We start from the raw sequence: 11,702 nt of genomic DNA on the forward strand, positions 1-11,702 counted from the left end.
GCCTGGATACAGTAAACTGCTGGTGTAGCTATATACTACTCAAAAGAAGTAAAGGATCACCAGATAGTTAATGTGTTATTACTATAGTTAATCTGTTATGGCATGATACCCGTGAAGATCCGGTTTAGAATAGGTCTTCAGCAACCCATGCTTGTCGTAAGAGGCGAATAATGGGATCGGGTGGTCAGACTCACTGACTTGGTTGATGCATGTCATCGTATACCAACTGTGTAGATCGAAGCTCATGATGCCAATAACTGGGTTGTCAGATCCAGACTCGATTATTTACATACCGTCGTCATATAGTGCAGCGTTAAAACTAACAAACAAACTAAGAAAACATGCATTTAACCGTTTCTCCTAGCTACACACTAGTTATTACATTGATAACGATCTACTCGACAGCGAGGAACGTAGTGTGAAACAAAACTTTAAAACGTTGCAAAGCGCCAATCGCTTGCAAGCGATGTACAGCGATTCGCCTTACAACAGTGCGCTAACCTACAGTCGCTTGCAAGCGAAACAATCGCTGGCTGAGGTCGCTTCCTTCTTAAACCAAAATGGCGGCTGACTTTGACAGCGGAACAAGAAATTCTTGACTGGATCAACGAGGAAATGAGCAAAGGCAGATAACACCCCATCATCCTCAGTCTGCTCCATATCTTCAAAGTAGTCATAAATTTCATCAGCTCGTCATCGAGCCTCTTCTATTACGTTCTTCATTACGTCAAGGCAACCAAGCGGTAGTTGCGCCGCCATTTTGGAAGAGTACGCAAGAGCTTCGAACTGATGCAGACCCCCGGATGAGCCATTAATTTGCTTTCTCCAAGTGATTCGTGGCTTGCAATGCGCCCCTGAAAATTAAAGACAACCGCTTATTGTAAACAACACTTATTTTGTGTACTATTATAAGGAATGGGTAGAATAAAATGAAAATGAAATGGGGGACATTTTGTGGAAACTGGTCCGTGTAGCAATCGTGATCTTAATTATAAAAAGAATGCATTTGTTGTACTTCTCTTATATTCATGTGCAATACATGCTCAAAGTGCTAACGGGGGCACGGGTGGCCCAGTCGTCTAAGGCGCCGCGATTCGCTGTGCAGAGTTGCGTCCCTTCGGCACGCCAGAAACCTATGATTGTGGGTTCGAATCCCGGTTCAACCCAATCATGTTTCTAGGTTTGTCAGCACCATACCCGTGCTCGTGGGTTTCACCGAAGTGGTAAACGTCTAAGACCTGCATCACTTGGGGCTTTCCCCCACATTAAGCTGACACGCTGTGATATAACTGAAATAGTGTTAAAGGCGGTGTTAAACCCGACTCACTCACTCACTCACTCACTTAAAGTGCTATCATTATTACCCCCGTCAATGGATCCGTGTGCACTGGATTTCACAGCTCCCTGGGGAGTATATAACCTAAGCTGCGAGGAGGTTAACCGTCACATTACCACCTCACCTGTTTTACTGCTGGAACAAAGTGACATGGGAGACACCACCTGTGCTTCAGTGTGGGACAGGGAAATCTCAAGCGTCAAGCTGCCAAACGCGGGCACCCATCCAACTACTCTCCGCCACCGACGTTGCTTTACTCCACCTGATTTGTAGCCTGGGCCACCATGCCGATCTAGGTATAACTTTAGTGGATTATCTAATAGTATGTACATCTGGTGCACGGGACACACATCCACCGTATCAAACAACAGGCGTTTTGACAGCAAATCAATAAAATTGAAACTATTTAGAAAAATTGCATCTGTGGATCTAGAATCTGTATTTTCATCTGGATCTTCGCTGTAAAAAATGTGCTTAGATCCCAAACACAAACCTGAACACATTCTTTTGAATTGTTTTCAACAGCTTGCATGTTTATGGTCTAAATGCAAGAAATACCCGTATGTCCCCTCGAACATCTTCCCAAGTCAAGGGAGCTAGCTCACAGTATTTATAAGAGTGGAAACTGGACTTTTACAGTCAGTCAACTCCTTTGCATCGGGAAAATGCCCTTGAAATTCGTTGCAGGTAATTTGAAATGAGGCGTTTTCTGTGGGTTTTGTAGCGTTTAATGGGGATGCAGAAGTGTGTGTGTAGGGGGCGGATGGCAGTATAACTGGATCAATTATGGAGGGGTCAAGGGAGGGGGTGGAAGCAATAGAACGTGTATAAAATTCTAACAAACTTCAAACTTGAAACATGTTGAAAATTTGAAAATCTAAACATGTTTCAACGTGTTTCAATTCTAATAAATTTTCAACGTGTTTCAATTCTAATCATGTTTCAACGTGTTTCAATTCTAATCATGTTTAAACATGTTTCAATTCTAATCATGTTTCAACGTGTTTCAATTCTAATCATGTTTAAACATGTTTCAATTCTAATCATGTTTAAACGTGTTTCAATTCTAATCATGTTTAACATGTTTCAATTCTAATCATGTTTCAACGTGTTTCAATTCTAATCATGTTTAAACATGTTTCAATTCTAATCATGTTTAAACGTGTTTCAATTCTAATCATGTTTCAATGTGTTTCAATTCTAATCATGTTTCAATGCGTTTCAATTCTAATCATGTTTAAACGTGTTTCAATTCTAAACATGTTTAAACGTGTTTCAATGCAGGCACGTCGCTATATAAGTGAGACTTCACGTTTCACATTACCTCACCGCAGATAAAAACACAAAGTTATGCCTAATCCATAAACTAAGAGCATAACTTGTATATGTTATTACCTTTGCAAGCTGGGACCATGTCAGTGTTATGTTGTAATTATAAGTTTAGATCTCAAATAATATATAATACATAAATTTGAAAAATATACACGCTGACAATTTCACGCCTGTGAAAGCCAATATTATATAATTATTTCGGTAGCCATGGGCCATGTGTTGCCATCAACCAGTTCTGATGCACCGAAAATAATACGTTTTTTAGAAATTATGCTTACCATATCCCGCCACTAAAATTTAATGCTGAGAGACATTCTTATTCTGATTCTGATACTGTAAGGTAGCGGTGGTGGTAGGGGTAAGGATTGTTGTTGAGTGGGTGGGGGGTGGGGGGTGGGGTGGGGGGGGGTGGATACATATCATTTAGATGACATGATGCCTACCAGCCATCTTTACCCGCATTTTGGACACTGATTAGGAGTGGTTTGTTGTTGTATCAGTGTGTACAAGTATAAAAGTGAGAGACACGTTATCTATACATTGATATGCAGCGCCCTCACTTATTATGGACCCGTGAAGATTCCAGGGTAGAATAGGTCTTCAGCAACCCATGCTTACCGTAAAAGGCGACTATGCTTGTCGTAAAAAGGCGACTAACGGGATCGGGTGGTCAGGCTCGCTGACTTGGTTGATGCATGTCATTGATCCCAATTGCGTGGATCGATGCTCATGATATTAATCAATGGATTGTCTGGTCCAGACTCGATTATTTACAGACCGCCGTCATATAGCTGGAATACTGCTGAGTGCGGCGTTAAACAACAAACCAACCAACCAATCACTAATTATGTCTATCATGCCTGTTTTACGGCCGAAGACCCAGATTCGATTCCCAACATGGGTTATATGTGTGAAGTCCATTTCTGGTACCCCCGCCGTTATATTGCTAGAATAGTACTAAAAGCGGCGTAAAATCATACTCACTCGCTTCAAGTTCCACCAAATACACAGAACTCAATAATCCATTCAGGGGACAACACCAGGGAGCGTACTGCCAATTATGAAAAACATCTGGTACCACTTCACTGTCAGGCTTTGACAATAAGGACACAAAATTAAAAAAAACAATCGCTGCAATATATTTCAAATAATAATTGCATGTGTAGAAATGGTGCATGAAATTATTGACAAAAAGAACACCTACTGATACTCAGTTTATTAAGACATTTAAACAAAACATGTACAGATCATTATAATCTTACGGAATGATGTCAGTCAGGACGTGTTTTAATATTGAATAGGGGCGGTCAGATAGCCAAGTGGTAAAAGCGTTCGCTCGTCACGCCGAAGACCCGGGTTCGATTCCCGACCTGGGTACAATGTGTGAAGCCCATTTCTGGTGTCCTCCGACGTGATATTGCTGGAATAGTGCTAAAAGCGGCATAAAACCATACTCACTCATTCACTTCTTGTTGAATAGTTGTGGGTTTCTTTTCATCTTCATATTGCGCACGGGGCGGTCGGGTAGCCAAGTGGTAAAAGCGTTCGTTCGTCTCACCGAAGACCTGGGTTCAATTCCCGACATAGATACAATGTGTGAAGCCCATTTCTGGTGTCCTCCGACGTGATATTGCTGGAATAGTGCTAAAAGCGGCGTAAAACCATGCTCACTCACTCACTCATATTGCGCACTCAAATAGGTGCACACCCACCGCCCATTCTTCGTACGGCTTCGTCACAAGCTGTGACACACCCCCCCCCCCCACCACCAACCCCCCCCCCCCCCCCCCCCCACCCACCCCCCCATAGGGCGACATGGAGCGCTGTCAACGTCTATCCAGATCTTTGTTTACTAATAAACACTTTGACAACGTTCATTTAAAAAATACAGCTCCTTCCTCTTCTTCGTCGACCGCACGTTGTGTGTTCCTCAATGATCTACGTCGACCCCAACCATGTTCTGTAGTAACCCATTCTTTCATATTACTCCAGTTCACCTCTCATGCCATAACAGTTGTTTGTTTGTTTGTTTGTTTGTCGCCGCACTCAGCAATATTCCAACTGTGAGACGACGGTCTGTAAATAATCGAGTCTGGTCCAGACAAGCCAGTGATTGACATCATGAACATCGATCCACGCAATTGCGATCCATGACATGCATCAACCAAGTCAGCAAGCCTGACCACCCGATCCCGTAAGTCGCCTCTTACGACAAGCATAGTCGCCTCTTACGCTCTTAGGCTGCTGAAGACCTATTCTAAACCGGATCTTCACAGGCTTCATGCCATAACAGATTAACTATAGTAATAGCAGATTGGCGATTGTAATATGAAAGAATCGGGTGATCTTTAACTTCTTTTGACTAGGATATAAACTACAGTAGCACGGGCGTTACAGTCTAAAGCCATATTTATCTCATAAACTAACCTACTTCCAGTTATTTTTTTAATTTCTTTTTAACGGAAACTGAAATTATTATTTTTTTTAAACAAGTGTGTCATTCCAGTGATTTTATGTAAATATAATAGTCTATGAAACTACCTTTTGTGGGTTGATTAAAACACTAAAATGTACCTTTTGTTTAATCGTGTGTTTGGGTCTTATACATTTTAGGTCGTATCGTTAATATATGTGTTGCTTTGTCACTATGCATAGCAGGACATATGAAATGTATTAAAGTAAGCTTATTGAATGAACACCACATGAAACCACTGCACATCCTTGTGCGGGAAAAGCTAGTCGCCTTTAGCAGGAAAAGGGTTATTTATATCTTGATCATTAATCTCGCACTGCATAACAAGTTGAATCCCACTTAAGGACACGTTTCTTTTTTATGACCACAACTGAAATAATCTATTTGAGGAGTTGACGGTTGACCTGTTATATATTCGCTATCCACGGTAAGGGCCGCAATGACGCGCTGGGCTCGGTGCAGAATTTTCCACAACAGCTCTCAAGATATTGCCTAGACTAACATCTAGTCTCTGAATTGAACACAGTTTACGGATAAAAACAGTTGTAAAATTATAGTTATGACATATCAAAAACGAGCCCAGAGACCCTCTTCATATACTTCAGTAATCTAGACTTTCTAAATAATATAGACTTGCACGGGCATAGATCTATTTGTTTCAGGGTCTGTATGGCAGATTTGATATTGCCTTGAAAGGGACAATCCATATTGGATACACTGTTCACACTGGGGTAATTATTCCGTGGTTTTATATATTATTTATACAGGTGTACTTATTTCAGGGCACATCTTCGAAAAACAATTATCTTAAATGAAAGAGGGGGCACGGGTGTCGTCCTCGGCGCAGCGATTGCGTCCCTTAGGCACGCCAGAAACCTATGATTGTGGGTTCGAATCCCGGTTCGCCCCGATTATGTTTCTAGGTTTGTAAGCACAATATCCGTGCTCGTAGGTTTCACCGAAGAGGTAAACGTCTGAGACCTGCGTCACTTCGGGCTCTCCTCCCACATTAAGTTGACCGGCCGTGATATAACTGGAATACTGTTAAAAGCGGTGTTAAACCCAACTCACTCACTCAATTCTATGAAAGATGAAGCCTTGTGTAGTTTTCATTATCCAGAAGACGGCCAAATGTTGTATGCAGTACTTAGTAAAAAATCAATATATGATTTTAAAACGTGTAAGAAACAGATACAAAAAGACTGTATGGAATGAAATGTCTTTTTATCATTCATAGTCATATTATAACGTTTTAATCTTTGCCACTTCCAGCTGGCCCAAAACGCCTTTATCGGAGCACCGTACAACCTCATCCTTGTTGCTGTAGACTAACTGCGTGGGCTGCCTGACTGTAGTCGTCGTTGACGACTATGACGTCACTCCCGGGTCTCGCGACACTTTAAACGTCACCCGGTACATGTTTTGCTTTGAAAAACGCTTGGCACAGCTGTCGAAACAATGGTTTATAATACGACAAACTGGCACATTAAGTACAGCTTCACTTACAGCTTGGTGATTTATCACAAGGGGTGAAAAGTACACTTGACGGCCTTGACCTTGGCAGGTAGATTTGAAACCACAGTTTAGATTTGGTATTGCACCTTTAAGATTCGAAACAGAGAAATATGAGAACTTAAATGTGGAAGACATGTTTTCGGTCATATTGACGATGAACAACATGATTTATCTCAATGGCCATTAAACGATTATCTTAGATTTGCCTTTTTTACAATTTAATGGCTAAATAGTCCAACTTCGTAAACCAGTCAAAGAACGAAACGTTGTATTTTCTTTTTAAACATGAGGTACTGAGTGAGTACGGTTTTACGCCGCTTTTAGCAATATTCCAGCAATATCACGGTGGGGGACACCAGAAATGGGCTTCACACATTGTACCCAGGTCGGGAATCGAACCCGGGTCTTCGGCGTGACGAGTGAACGCTTTAACCACTAGGCTACCCGACCGCCCCTAAACATGAGGTAACTTTCGTTACCCGAACATGATGTTTAATATTACAAGCATTTGTAGTATGAGTATTTTATCTGTTTATGTCACCTAGTTTTACCATCGATGTGTCTCATAACACTTTGGGAGAGACGCTCTATTAATCTTTATGCATAAACTCCAATTTCATGCATGAGTTATTGTGTATACAGCGGTGACACGAAACCAAATATCTGTCTGTTGTGTTGTTGTTGTTGCTGTTGTTGTTGTTGTTGTTGTCGTTGTAGTTGTTGTCGTCGTCGTCGTCGTCGTATAGACACTGTGTCTTGGCAGATGGTAGACATGGACCAATGCTTAGGCCTTCAGTCTGTACTGCGCCATACGTGTTATTCCGGGACAAGCCGAATAGCGACTCGTGTCCCTCTCGTGGCCATTTTTGCGACTTGGTTCCGTCTAAGAGCAAACGGGCATCGCTAAAGGAATAGTCAACTCGTTGCGTAATGATTCCCGTACCTTCCCCTATAACTCATATATATTCCAGGGGCTTTTGAAAACACATCGGGACTTACATTATCATTCAGTACGATTGAACACATTTAACTGTATCTTGGGTATATTTTTAAATGCAAGACATACCTGAGGGATTCTTTGACCGAAGTGCTTGAGTGAGTGAGTTGGGTTTAACGCCGCTTTTAACATTATTCCAGTTATATCACGGCGTGTCAGCTTAGTGTGGGAGGAAAGCCCGAAGTGATGCAGGTCTCAGACGTTTACCACTTCGGCGAAACCCACGAGCACGGATATGGTGCTGACAAACTTAGAAACATAATTGGGGCGAACCCCGAAGTGCTTGAAGTCATACGCGCATTCTGATTGGTTTGTCGTATTTTCGCACATAACATTCATGAATAAGGGGACGAGTCTTCTTGCAGGTTACGGAAAGGAACGAGGGGTGACGAATGTGTGCTGCGCCTGTTTCGGGCCCGATTATTTGCTTGTTGCCACCATGGATCGTTTGTTTTAAGTCATCGGTTTACCAGCGTCCCGTTCCGAGCTTGGCGGACCCGGCGGACGAACGTCCCACGCATGTTGTCACTGTAAACCACCGTCCGACCGATCCCTGCACACACAGATGGTACAATGTATCGGCAAATACGGAAAAAAACTTGTTTTTAGTTTTAAAAATTATGCAAACAATGAGATATCGAGCAACATTCGTATACGGATCTGCCACTGTGTTGTGATCGTGAAGTGAACTATTGAAACTTGTTATTCCATTTCCAATATATAAATTAAGGCGTGATATTTGATATGGCTAAAGAATATGTTATAGTTATTTTGTATGTTATATTGTCTACTTATATCCATGTTTTAAAACTCTTTGTAAATAGTTTTCTATGTACATCTGTCTGCCTGTCAGGTGGAAGATCCGGGGTAGAATAGGACATAAGCAACCAATGTTGGACGTAAAAGGCGACTGTGCTTGTCGTAAGAGGTGACTAACGGGATCGGGTGGTCAGGCTCGCTGACTAGGTTGATGCATGTCATCGTATCCTAATTGCATGGATCGATGTTCATGATGTCAATCTATTGATTGTCTGGTCCATACTCGCCTATTTACAACCCGCCGTCATATAGCTGAAGTATTGCTTAGTGCGGCGTTAATCAACAAACAAACCACTTAAGACTATATTCGTTTGGACGCCCTGATAATACTGACATTGTGGATCCTTGCCTTATCTTGTAATCAATTATTTGATTCAGAAATAACGGGGAGAACATATTTGCCTAAGGGTTTAAAAAAAGCAAATTATTCTCTTGACATGCAGAGGTTCTTAATAAAATTTATTTTTCAAAAAACATTCGGCTCCTCGTATACTACTCAGAAGACGTTAAGGATCACATGATTCATTTATATTACTGTAGTTAATCTGTCAAGCCATATGGGGTATGTACATGCATTCATTATGAATATATTTGTATTGTGGTGTCTCGTGGGTCATATTTGGCCGGACAATGTACATTGATGAATGATTTGTATTATCTTATATCTACCCATCGACAACAGTCTAAAACTATGTCTTTTGAAATTAACATTTGGTATTCTTACTAGAAGATATTCCTTAACATTTAAAACTTGCACGTAGGTATTAATCAAATGGTTCAACCATACTGGTGTTAACATACACATAAATAGGTGTTTTGATGGTTATTTTTCCTATTATTTTGTACTAAAAATAGTCAGCCATTTGGTAACTTACGATCTTAATAAGCACATATAACGTTAAAATATGGTGTCCAACAAAATTGACAGTTCCTTGGCTGCTGGAATAAGAAAGGATGATGTTACAATGTTTTACTTGGATACTTTTATACATGTTTTAATGTACATACGATGTCTCATAAGCCTGTAAAGGCTGGGTGCAATAATGTTGATAATTGTTTATATTGTATATGTTATTTGCACGTGACATCTTAATAAAAAAAAAAATTTTCTCTCTCTCTCTCTCTCTCTCTCTCTCTCTCTCTCTCTCTCTCTCTCTCTCTCTCTCTCTCTCTCTCTCTCTCTCTCTCTCTCTCTCTCTCTCTCTCTTATACGTATGTACATTGTGTGACAATTTAATAAACATGAATGGTCCCTACCTAAACGTATATTGTGGCCCTGAAATCGCCATTCACAAAACAGTTTTAACACACACCCACAGTTATCAGGAATAAAACTACCTTGTGTGGTAGACGCTATGTGTCACTGGCTATACATTCATACAAAAGACCCGTGAAGATTCCGGGGTAGACTAGGTCTTCAGCAACCCATGCTTGCCGTAAAAGGTGACTATGCTTGTCGTAAAAGGCGACTAACGGATCGGGTGGTCAGGCTCGCTGACCTGGTTGGTGCATGTGATCGATCCCAATTGCTTGGATCGATGCACATGATGTCAATCACTGGATTGTCTGGTCCAGAATCGATTATTTACAGACCGCCGTCATTTAGCTGGAATTTTGCTGAGTGCGGCGTAAACAACAAACCAACCAACCAATTCATACAAAATCCTAAAGATGAATATACAAAAGGAGAGTATACACTTCAAATTGGGTTTGCACAAAACATTACAAACGTCATGAAAACGTTACAAAGCTGAGAACAGTCGCCGAAAACATAAGATCCAAAACACAACATTGATATCCGTTTCAAATATAACCATTTTTTGTCAGCGGATAATCAGTATCCAGTCAGCTTGTTCCTTAATCCTCATCCTTTATGTACATCTGGCTTCATTGTCTATGTGCATCTGGCTTGATTATCTGTTTGTTATTCCTACTGTACATCTGGCTTTGATGATTGTGTATGGAGACTAGCTAGTATTTCAATACCCACACAAAAACATTTTGTCATTTAAACCATGAGCCGAAATATTTGTTTAAGAAAAACACTTAGTAACTATGTATTTTTGTGGCAGACATTTTTTTCAACAGTCTGAAGCATAATTATTTTCTTCTAGCATTTTCTGAGACAATTTCTTTTTTTTACGGCCACCATCAAACATGGGTGTATACTTTCTAAGCCGGTAGTTTATTAAGTGGCATTGTTAAATAACAAACATTTCTACAACTTAACTCCAACTAATCTGGTAAATGTGTTACATATGTTTAAAGATTGATTCGTTTACTTAAGGTATAAAATGGCTATTATGTTTCCCCACCTCCACTGTTGTGTTTGCAAGTCAACAAATGGTTTGTTAATTAACCGCAGTAACGGTGCTACTTAAAGAGAAATCCTATTGTTTCAGGAACTACCGTGCACAATGTGCAGAGCGTGTTTTCACACGCACTTCAGCACTTTGTTTCACTTCATTCAAAACTGCGAAAATTAAGCCTCTCTCTCTGTTAATAGCCATGGGCGTCCCGGCTTGTCGGTATCGGGGCTGGGACTTTGTTTTTACCATTACGTCACTGTTCTGATCGCAGTCAATCATCTGGCCCTTACACAATCAGTCAGACTCACTGCAGGCCACATTCAGCGACCATATGCGAATGATGATGTAACCGGCGAACGATATTTATCACTATCGCGATTTGATATGGATGGCACGTGAGAAATGATCTTTGTTTACGTAATAAATGATTTTTTATTGATGTTAAGAATGATGATTGATGATCAGCAATGGTGAAACCTTTATTTTCTCGGTTGAGCTATTTTAGTTCGACTTACAAAACGGAACAAAGATTATAATAACTGTTGCTACAACAATACAATCATGACGTATATGATAGGAAATATAATGCTAGGAATGATGTTAATAATAATTAATGAAGATAGCGGCGACTGCGACGACGACGACGACGACGATGATGATGATGATGATGATGATATTTATTTCCACATAGGTGCAATGTAAGACCATTGATTAACAGGTGACAAGCCTGTATCTAAATAAATTGTATACCCCCATGCTTGATTGTGGCTAAAAATGAAACAAACAAGAACGGTTATTGGATGATGAGGTCTTTGACACGGATGTCCTAGTTGTGTTTTGCACCATATTAAGTTTGCAGCGTTTCGATTCGGCGACTGTTTTCAGCCCAGTAATCTTTTCATAGCGTCTGTACTGTTTTGT

The sequence above is a fragment of the Haliotis cracherodii genome, unplaced genomic scaffold (genome assembly GCF_022045235.1).
Source record: "Haliotis cracherodii isolate W230 unplaced genomic scaffold, xgHalCrac1.p SCAF_17, whole genome shotgun sequence".
Lineage (NCBI taxonomy): Eukaryota > Metazoa > Mollusca > Gastropoda > Lepetellida > Haliotidae > Haliotis > Haliotis cracherodii.